Genomic DNA, 9,699 nt, shown 5'->3' on the forward strand with positions numbered 1-9,699 from the left:
GTTGTTGTTTAAAATGTGCGATTGTCCTAAGCAGTGGGAGAAAAATGGGAGGGGAAAACACAACCTACAAACAGTATTCTATCCCCAGCCCTCGGGGTCTTCCTTCCACTTATGTTCATGGCAAAACATGCTCAACTCATGTACACACACACACACTACACACACCCATTATCAGAATACCTTTTTAGTCTTGCGCAGAGCAGACTTATAGGGCGAATCTCTATTTGCATTTTAAAATCATTTTCGTGCTGTTGTGACGCCGTCTTTCTCTATGCTTGTTTGAATGTTTTTTGGAGAAGATTCTTTTAAAGCAGTGCAGAGGTGCACTGACAGCGGAGCTGCCCCGAAAGGACGATAAACATATGTGGGGAATCAAACCTGGTTCTCCCAGATTAGAGTCCGCGCACTTCACCACTACACCAAACCGGCTGAAAAGAGTTTTCACCAAACTGGCTGAAAAGAGTTTCCAGCTAAACATTAGGAAGAACTTCCTGACAGTAACAGCGGTTCCCCAGTGGAACAGGCCTCCTCTGGAGGTGGTGGGATCTCCTTCACTGGAGGTTTTTAAACAGTTGCTAGATGACCATCTGACAGCAATGCTGATTTGGCGAACTTCGTCAGATCATGAGAGGGAGGGCAGGAAGGGATGCATCAGTGCTTAGTTCTTGTGGCTTAGTCCCTACTTTGGGGTTAGGAAGCAATGTTTCTCCAGGCCAGTTTGGCTGGAGATCCTGGAGGTTTTTTGTCATCTTCTGGGCGTGGAACAGGGGTCACTGGGGGTGTAGGGGGGGAGGTATTTGTGAATTTCCTGCATTGGGCCGGGGGTTGGACTAGATGACCCTGGAGCTCCCTTCCAACTCTATGATTCTATGATTATGGTTGCTTTGAAACTAGTTGGCATATAACAGAATGGATAAGTTTCGCCCAGTCAAAAGGTGGAAAGTCATGAAAACTCCAACTAGAGAAAATAACCTCTGTCCGTGAGCACATGGGCAGGAAAATGCGGGGGGGGGGGAGCGTGGCTGTTTGCCCCGGGGCAAAATAATGCACGGTTGCGCCAGCAGATGTGCCATGGAGGTCCTGTGGAGGACCCATGGAGGTCCCATGGTAGGGGGGAGGTGCCGAGCACACCACAATCCTGCGCTGCGGCAAACGGTTTTTCCCCCCAGACACCAAAGTGCGCATCCCATGGACAGTTGGGGGGGGACCCTTTATACGAGGGGGCATGGGCGGGTGCCGGAACTACCACCGGAAATGCGATCAGACGTCCGCCCTTGCCCCGTGGTTACCGGAAACTAGTAACTCCAAGGTACTAGTTTTTAACCGCGCATCTTCGGCGGGAAGCCTCGGGTTCGGCACGGGAGCTCTATGCTTCCAAGATGTGGCGGTGAGATCGCGCCTGGAAAATCCACCTATCTTCCATCTCTCTAGCATGCCTAATGCTCCGTGTGACCGCAGCCTCTGTAGTGAATTTGTTAATAATATTTGATTAATAATTTATAGCTTAAAATTTAAAAGATGATAGCCAAGAAATGTTTGTGTAACCTTATAACTATTGAGTGGAAATTGTGAGAACCTTACTCAGAGAGTTTAAAGTCTATAGAAGCAAGTTAAAACTTATTAAGGTAGCTGTTATAGAAATGCGTACTTAAGTGTTGATTTGATTCTTCTATATTTAAGAGTTAAGTGTATGTCGTTGTATATAGATAATATATTTTAGGGTATATCTGTATTTATATTGTTTTTCAGGTTACGTGTGATGTATGTTTGGCATCTTGAAAACCCAATAAATAGATTTTATATATAAAAAGAAAGAAACTAGTTGCCGTATACAATTTTCTGTTGCTTCCATAGAGGACCGTGGGAAGTTCCTTATGGAAGGGCATGGATCTTATTGAAACTTTACTGGATTCCCTGGCATTTCTTGGACATTTTGTCTGAGCAGGTATTCCCAAACTGGTTCAAAGTTTCACTTTAATCCAAATTTAGTCGAGAACTCCCCATGGTCATGATTTTTTTTTTATTTCTTGTAAGCACTGAATGATTCAATACATCCTACAAGTATCCCAATAGCACCATTAATGGATTATAGGGTGTAAAGCGTGAGCATGCCATAAATGCCTTCCAAAGCCTCCATCCAGGAATTCCTTTATAATGATGTCACTAACACCTTTGAATAAAATTCACATCTTGCAGTAACAATGCAGGACCTGAATTCTTTAGATGTTTCACCTGAACCGGGCCTGCCAGAGTGGTGTTCATTTAAATGTTCGCTTCTGAAAAATTCAGGCTCAAATTAGCTTTGACTACAGGAGCTCCGTGGACTGATCTCATTATTTTCTTTATCGATTGATTTGATTAGCCAGTTTGGTGTAGTGTTTAGGAGCATGAACTCTGATCTGTGAGGACCAGGTTTGATTCCCCATTCCTCCGTATGCAGCTGCTGGTGTGACCTTGAGTCAGTTGCAAGTTCCCCTCCCCCGAGCTGTTCTCTCAGGAGCAATTTCTGTCATAGCTCTCTCAGCCCCACTTACCTCACAGGGTATCTGTTGCGGGGAGGGGAAGGGAAAGGAGATTGTAAACTGCTCTGAGACTCCTTCAGGTAGTGAAGGGCAATGTTCCCTCTAAGCTATGGAGTCTTGTGAGCAAAAATTCTACTTTGTGAGCTACTGGCATTGCAGTTGTGAGTGAGCAATTTGGCTACTGCATAAATTAGTTTGCTCCAGAGCCATCCTTCCTGAGCTAAGAGAAAAAATCTGTGAGCCGGAGGCTAAAAAACTGTGAGCTAGCTCACACTAACTCAGCTTAGAGGGAACACTGGTGAAAGGTGAGGTGTAAATCCAATCTCTTCCCTTCTTCTCTTTATCCACCGCCCTCCCCTGGAGACCGGACTCAGGGCGGTGTACAACAGGGCCAGAAAACATTGGATAAAACAAGATTAAAACCAATAGGCCAACAGTTGAGCTAAAGATGGTGCTAAAACCCCAATAGCTCTGCCATCTCACGGGAGGGCAGGGGACATAAGTGCTAAGATGGAACTGTCGCGGTCCTCAACCAAATGCCTGGTGGAACATTTCTGCCTTACAAGCCCTATGAAACTGTAATAAGTCACACAGGGCATGGATGTTATTCGGCAGAGAGTTCCACCAGGTTGAGGCCATGTTAAATACTGGGTTCCATGCAGGGGTCATTCCCTGTAGGAGCGCACAGGAGCAGCGCTCTGGCAGTAAAGAGCCCAGGGGGCGGGCACATGCAACAAGCCCCACCCCCTGCTCCCAGCAGACCTCAGTCAGAGCAAGAAGCAGCCAGGTACGTTGCAGAGCTCCCCCCGCCCCCCCCCCAATCCAAAACAGTCCAGAGTCACCTTTAAGACCAAGTTTTATTCAGGCACAAGCTCTCCCTCCTTTGCGTCCCCCCCCCCCAAATAGCTAGCAATCCAAAACAATCCAGTGGAGCCTGAGCAGTGGGTGTTGCCTTCTGACACATTTCCGGTGATCTCAGGGGGTGTGGTATATGCACATTGGTTATGCTAATGAGCTCCTTCACCTCTTTTTCTATGAAATTACCCCTGGCTCTAGGATGGTCTGATCCCAAGCTTAGTGATCAGCTCTGCTTTATTAGTGATTCAGCCAGAACAATGCAAAGACCCAAGGCAACGGCCCTGTTTAAATAGCATGCAAACAACACCCACTCCCCAAACACCTACTAATGATAGGTTATTGTCAGACCCATAACTTCCTCATTGGTCACCTCCCATGAAAAAATCTATTAAATTTTGTCTAAAACAGAAAAAAGGCCCATCCAGTCGAACACTCTGTCACACAGTGGCCAAAAATACCAGGTGCCATCAGGAGGTCCACTAGTGGGGCGAAGACATTAGAAGCCCTCCCACTGTTGCCCCCCCAAGCACCAAGAATACAGGGAATCACTTACCCCAGCCTGAGAGTTCCTATCATAAGAACATAAGAAAAGCCAATGTTGGATCAGGACAATGGCCCATCCAGTCCCACACTCTGTCACACAGTGGCCAGAAATACCAGTGCCATCAGGAGGTCCACCAGTGTGGCCAGGACATTAGAAGTCCTCCCACTGTTAACCCTCCCCCCCCAAGCACCAAGAAGACAGAGCATAAGAGCATAAGAACATAAGAGAAGCCAATGTTGGATCAGGCCAATGGCCCATCCAGTCCCACACTCTGTCACACAGTGGCCAGAAATACCAGGTGCCATCAGGAGGTCCACCAGTGGGGCCAGGACATTAGAAGCCCTCCCACTGTTGCCCCCCCAAGCACCAAGAATACAGGGAATCACTTACCCCAGCCTGAGAGTTCCTATCATAAGAACATAAGAAAAGCCAATGTTGGATCAGGACAATGGCCCATCCAGTCCCACACTCTGTCACACAGTGGCCAGAAATACCAGTGCCATCAGGAGGTCCACCAGTGTGGCCAGGACATTAGAAGTCCTCCCACTGTTAACCCTCCCCCCCCAAGCACCAAGAAGACAGAGCATAAGAGCATAAGAACATAAGAGAAGCCAATGTTGGATCAGGCCAATGGCCCATCCAGTCCCACACTCTGTCACACAGTGGCCAGAAATACCAGGTGCCATCAGGAGGTCCACCAGTGGGGCCAGGACATTAGAAGCCCTCCCACTGTTGACCCCCCCCCAAGCACCAAGAAGACAGAGCATCACTTGCCCCAGAGCCCCTAGCTATACCTTGTGGCTAATAGCCACTGATGGACCTCTGCTCCATATGCTTATCTAATTCCCTTTTGAAGCCGTCCATGCTTGTAGCACCCACCACTTCCTGTGGCAGTGAATTCCATGTGTTAATCACTCTTTGGGTGAAGAAGTACTTCCTTTTATCCGTTCTAACCTGACCGCTCTGCAGTTTCATGGAGTGCCCACGAGTTCTTGTATTGTGAGAAAGGGAGAAAAGTACCTCTTTCTTTACCTGCTCTTTCCCATGCATAATCTTATAAACCTCGATCATGTCACCCCTCAGTCGTCTTTTCTCCAAGCTAAAGAGCCCTAAGCGCTTTAACCTTTCCTCATAGGGAAAGTGTTCCAACCCTTTTATCATTTGAGTTGCCCTTTTCTGCACTTTTCCCAAAGCTATAATATCCTTTCTGAGGTGTGGAGACCAGAACTGTACACAGTATTCCAAATGAGGTCGCACCATTGATTTATATAGGGGCATTATGATATTGGCTGAACTGTTTTCAATACCCTTCCTAGTAATCCACAGCATAGAATTGGCCTTTTTTTTTTTTTTTTGCAGTCACACACTGTCTCAACATTTTCATTGAGTTATCTACCACGACTCCAAGATCTCTCTCTTGCTCAGTCTCTGCCAGTTCAGACCCCATCAATGTGTATTTATATTTAGGACTTTTGGCTCCAATGTGCATCACCTTGCACTTGGCCACATTGAATCCCATTTGCCATGTTGATGCCCACTTGCCCATCCTTGGCAGATCCCTTTGGAGTGCCTCACAATCCTCACTGGTTTTCACCACGCTGAACAAGCATCACTTGCCCCAGAGTCCCTATCTATACCTTGTGGCTAATAGCCACTGATGGACCTCTGCTCCATATGTTTATCCAGTTCCCTCTTGAAGCCATCCATACTTGTAGCCGCCACCACTTTTTTGTGGCAGTGAATTCCATGTTTCCCATAAATCCATGAATCCCATAAAGTTTACAAACTTTTGAATGATTCCTCTGTTGAAGGAACTGAGAAAGTGGCTACGCTCCTTCAATTCGCCATGCTGCTACGCCAAGGAAAAGTACCGTTGTAACCTATTATTTTATTCAATGCATTTGTAATACAGTGTCCTACTTGTATACTTTTATAATGACTTTGTTCTACTGATATATGACAATAAAAGCTGACTTAAGTTGACTTGACTTGAGATAGGTATCGGCCCTTGTCCCTGTAATGAGGGAATGAAGAAAAAATCAACATCAAAAAGCCCTATTCATTATTGTAATAAATAAAAAGCCCTATTCATTATTGTAATAAATATGGAAGGAAAGAAAGGGGGGGGGATGAAATACTGTTATCCATTTCAACTTCATTGCTTTGGAAGTTGGGTAGATTAAAATTCAAGAAGGTCGGAAGCCGCCTTAAATTCCATAAGGGAGGCAGGTGGCTAATGAATGGTTTAAATACATACCTACGTAGCTACCTACATGCATATATGTATGCATATACACCCCTTGATGGCACACCATGAAATATGCATTTCTGAATCTCTAGGACTCTATGAGATGCAGTATCTCAGAGGAATTTCAGACAAACGATATAATCCGGAAGAGGAATGGTTCCCAAACAGTTTCTGGTCTGTCATTTTCAGACAGAACCGTTTTAGAACCAGTTCCCTACCGGAATATATTTATAATCTCAGACACAAACGCTTCTGTCCCAATTAGGAAATGGGGATGAAGCGTTTTACCTGTCAACCGCTTCCAAGTAGTCTTCAGCTTCCTCTCCCAGTTCCGATCCACTTTTCCCCACTGTTTTTCACCCGCACAGGTGATCTCTGGCTTTTTTTAAAAAAATGTTTGCTTTAAAGCGTTATAGCACTATAGTACTATAATGCTATAACGGAACAGCAGTATATCAACCCCATTGGAATGCCTGGAGTGTTTTGTTATAGTGCTATAGTGCTGTAGTGCTATAGCACTATAAAGTGAACGTTCCCCCCCCAAAAAAAAAGCCAGAGATCGCCCGCACGGGCGAAAAACGGTGGGGAAAAAGCGGGAAAAAGCAGTGCAGTCTGAAATGGCAAACCGCTTCAGATCCAGCTCTTTACCGGAAGGGGAAAGCCATGTGTGAAATGGCAGCCCTATACCGGTTTACTCCATGATGGATCAAAAACGGCTTCAAAACGGGTTAAAAAGGGTAAAGTGAAATTCGTCTCAGTTATTCCCGAAAGAAAACACCTGTGGGAGGATGGGCAGAAGGATTCTCTTTACATAGATTCATGTCTGGTTGAGCCTGTATCAACTTCCCAGTTTACAAGCTGTTGTGTGACCCAGTGAAAATAACTGATGGCAGCATTTGCCCATAGAAGGGGAATCAGGACAAATTAAATTAATTTTAAACAAGAAGAAGAGGAGGAGGAGGAGGAGGAGGAGGAGGAGGAGGAGAGGAGGAGGAGGAGGAGGAGGAGGAGGAGGAGGAGATTGGATTTATGCCCCACCCTTCACACAGAGTCTCAGAGTGGCTTACAAACTCCTTTCCCTTCCCCTCCCCACAACAGACACCCTGTGAGGTAGGTGGGGCTGAGAGAGCTCTTTCGAGAACTGCCCTTTCAAGGACAGCTCTTGTCAGAACTATGGTTTGCCCAAGGTCATCCACCAGCTGCAAGTGAAGGAGTGGGGAATCAAACCCGGTTCTCCCAGATTAGAGTCCGCACACTTAACCACTACGCCAAACTGAAAACCGTACACTTAACCACTACGCCAAAAGAAAACCAGAACATGAGGTCCCATAAAATCCTGTGAAGATAAAGAACTTTTCTTTTCTTGGCGTAAAATTGCAGCCAACTTATGGCAAGCCTGTAGGGTTGTTTTTCATGGCAGGAGACATTCAGAGGTGGTGGTTTGCCATTGCCTGCTTCTGTGTAGTAATGACCTCCCAAATGCTCTATCATTGACAGCCTTGCTTGGGTCTTGCATTGAGGGCCAGATTGAGTTCCTTAGACCTCTCTGGTGGTCCCCCATCCAAATATTAACCAGGGCTGACCGTGATTAGCTGCCAAGATCTAAGTAGCCTGACTTACCCAGGTCAGAATAATAAAGAACTAGATCCCAGAAAAGTGTTGTTAGCCAAATCAAGTTCATTCTCTAACAGTATCCTGTAGCTTGGTTTGTGTGGGGACTTCAGAGAAGTGACATCTGGAGTATGGTATCAAAAAACATGAGGTGTGGTTGTGTGGGAGGGAATTCCTAGGGAGATGCAAAGGAACAACGAACCCCAACTCCCCATCTCCTCAGAGATTAACATCTCCTGCCTGACGATGAACAGTCAAGAATAACTTGAGAAGCTTCAACATGTGGTTTATGGGGGATGGAGGAACATCTTGGGCAACAGTAATCGCCAGCGTTGCACTGTAATCTTCTAAGGAGGAGGGACCTGACATTTTTAACTTTAATGTCACTCTGTAAAGGGACAGGTAGGTTGATGGGGCTCTTGCAGTTTCCAGCCTGGAGTGATGCATGCTAGTATGGGGATCATGTAGGGATTGTGTCAGAGTTCAGGGGTAGAGTATCTGCTATGCATGCAGAAGGTCACAGGCTCGATCCCTGGGATCTCCAATTAAAGGGGTCAGGCCCAGTCCAGCCCAATCTTGTCAGCCCACATTCATCCTTGGACCACCAAAGAAGTCCAGGATCGCCACACAGAGTCAGGCAATGACAAATCACCTCTGCTTGTCTCTTGCCTTGAAAACCCTACGGCAGGGGTGTCAAACTTAAGGCCCAGGGGCTGGAACCCACCCCACCCAATTTGGTGTAGTGGTTAAGTACGTGGACTCTAATCTGGGAGAACCAGGTTCGATTCCCCACTCCTCCACTTGCAGCTTCTGGATGACCTTGGGTAAGCCATCGTTCTGTCAGAGCTGTTCTTTTTTTTTTTTTTGCTTTTAAATAACATTTTTTATTTTGTAAAACATCAGTGAACATACAAACATTTAACACTTAAAAACCATAGTACAAGGCTTAATTGTAAAAGTGTCAGTTAGAAACTGCTTATAAGGTTACATGCGATGAAATACTTCATAGTACTTTGAAGGAACAGTGAATTTGGAAAATTCAGTATTAAATATGAATTCTAGGAAAGGAAACCATTTCATGTGGAGACTCGATTTCTTATGAGGAACACTGACTGGGGCTATTACATCAGATAATTTATCCGTGATATAGTAGTCCCATATTTTCAAACGCCACGAGGATAGTAGCAGCTTATTAGGGGACTTCCAGTTACTTGCTATAACCACTTTTAGCAGCTGTTAGCAGAACCAAGATGAGTGCCTGACGGAGTTTAGGGATATGGGGGTCATTCCAAAGGTCTAACAAAATAAGATCAGGTTGCAAAGGTATTAAATAACCTGTAATATTTTTTTATTGACAAGATTACCTTGGACCAGAATTGCTGAACTTGGGTGCATGACCACCAGCAATGATAAAATGTTGTTTCACCACAAGAGCGCCAACAAAGTGGGGAGTTTGAATTGGACATTTTGTGGAATTTCATAGGGGTGAGGTACCATCTGGTGAGAATTTTATAACTTTGAAGTTGTATATTTAATGACTGGGAGTGTAATGATGGTGAGGACCAGATCTTATCCCAGTCTGATGATGTGAGTGGCATCACAGTCAGTTTGCCAAGCCCCTTGATATTTTAAAGGTTTTGTTGATTGGGAAATGAGTAGTTCTTGAAAAAAGAGCAGTTTCTGTCAGAGCTCTCTCAGTCCCACCTACCTCCCAGGGTGTCTGTTGTGGGGAGGGGAAGGGAAAGGAGTTAGTAAGCCGTTTTGAGACTCCTTTGGGTGGTGAAGGGTGGGATATAAATCCAATCTCCTCTTCTTCTTTTACCTCACAGGGTGTCTGTTGTGGGGAGGGGAAGGGAAAGGAGTTTGTAAGCCGCTCTGAGACACCTTTGGGTAGTGAAGGACGGGGTATGAATCCA

Source organism: Gekko japonicus, unplaced genomic scaffold (genome assembly GCF_001447785.1).
Source record: "Gekko japonicus isolate JY-2015 unplaced genomic scaffold, Gekko_japonicus_V1.1 scaffold1184, whole genome shotgun sequence".
NCBI classification, from domain to species: domain Eukaryota; kingdom Metazoa; phylum Chordata; class Lepidosauria; order Squamata; family Gekkonidae; genus Gekko; species Gekko japonicus.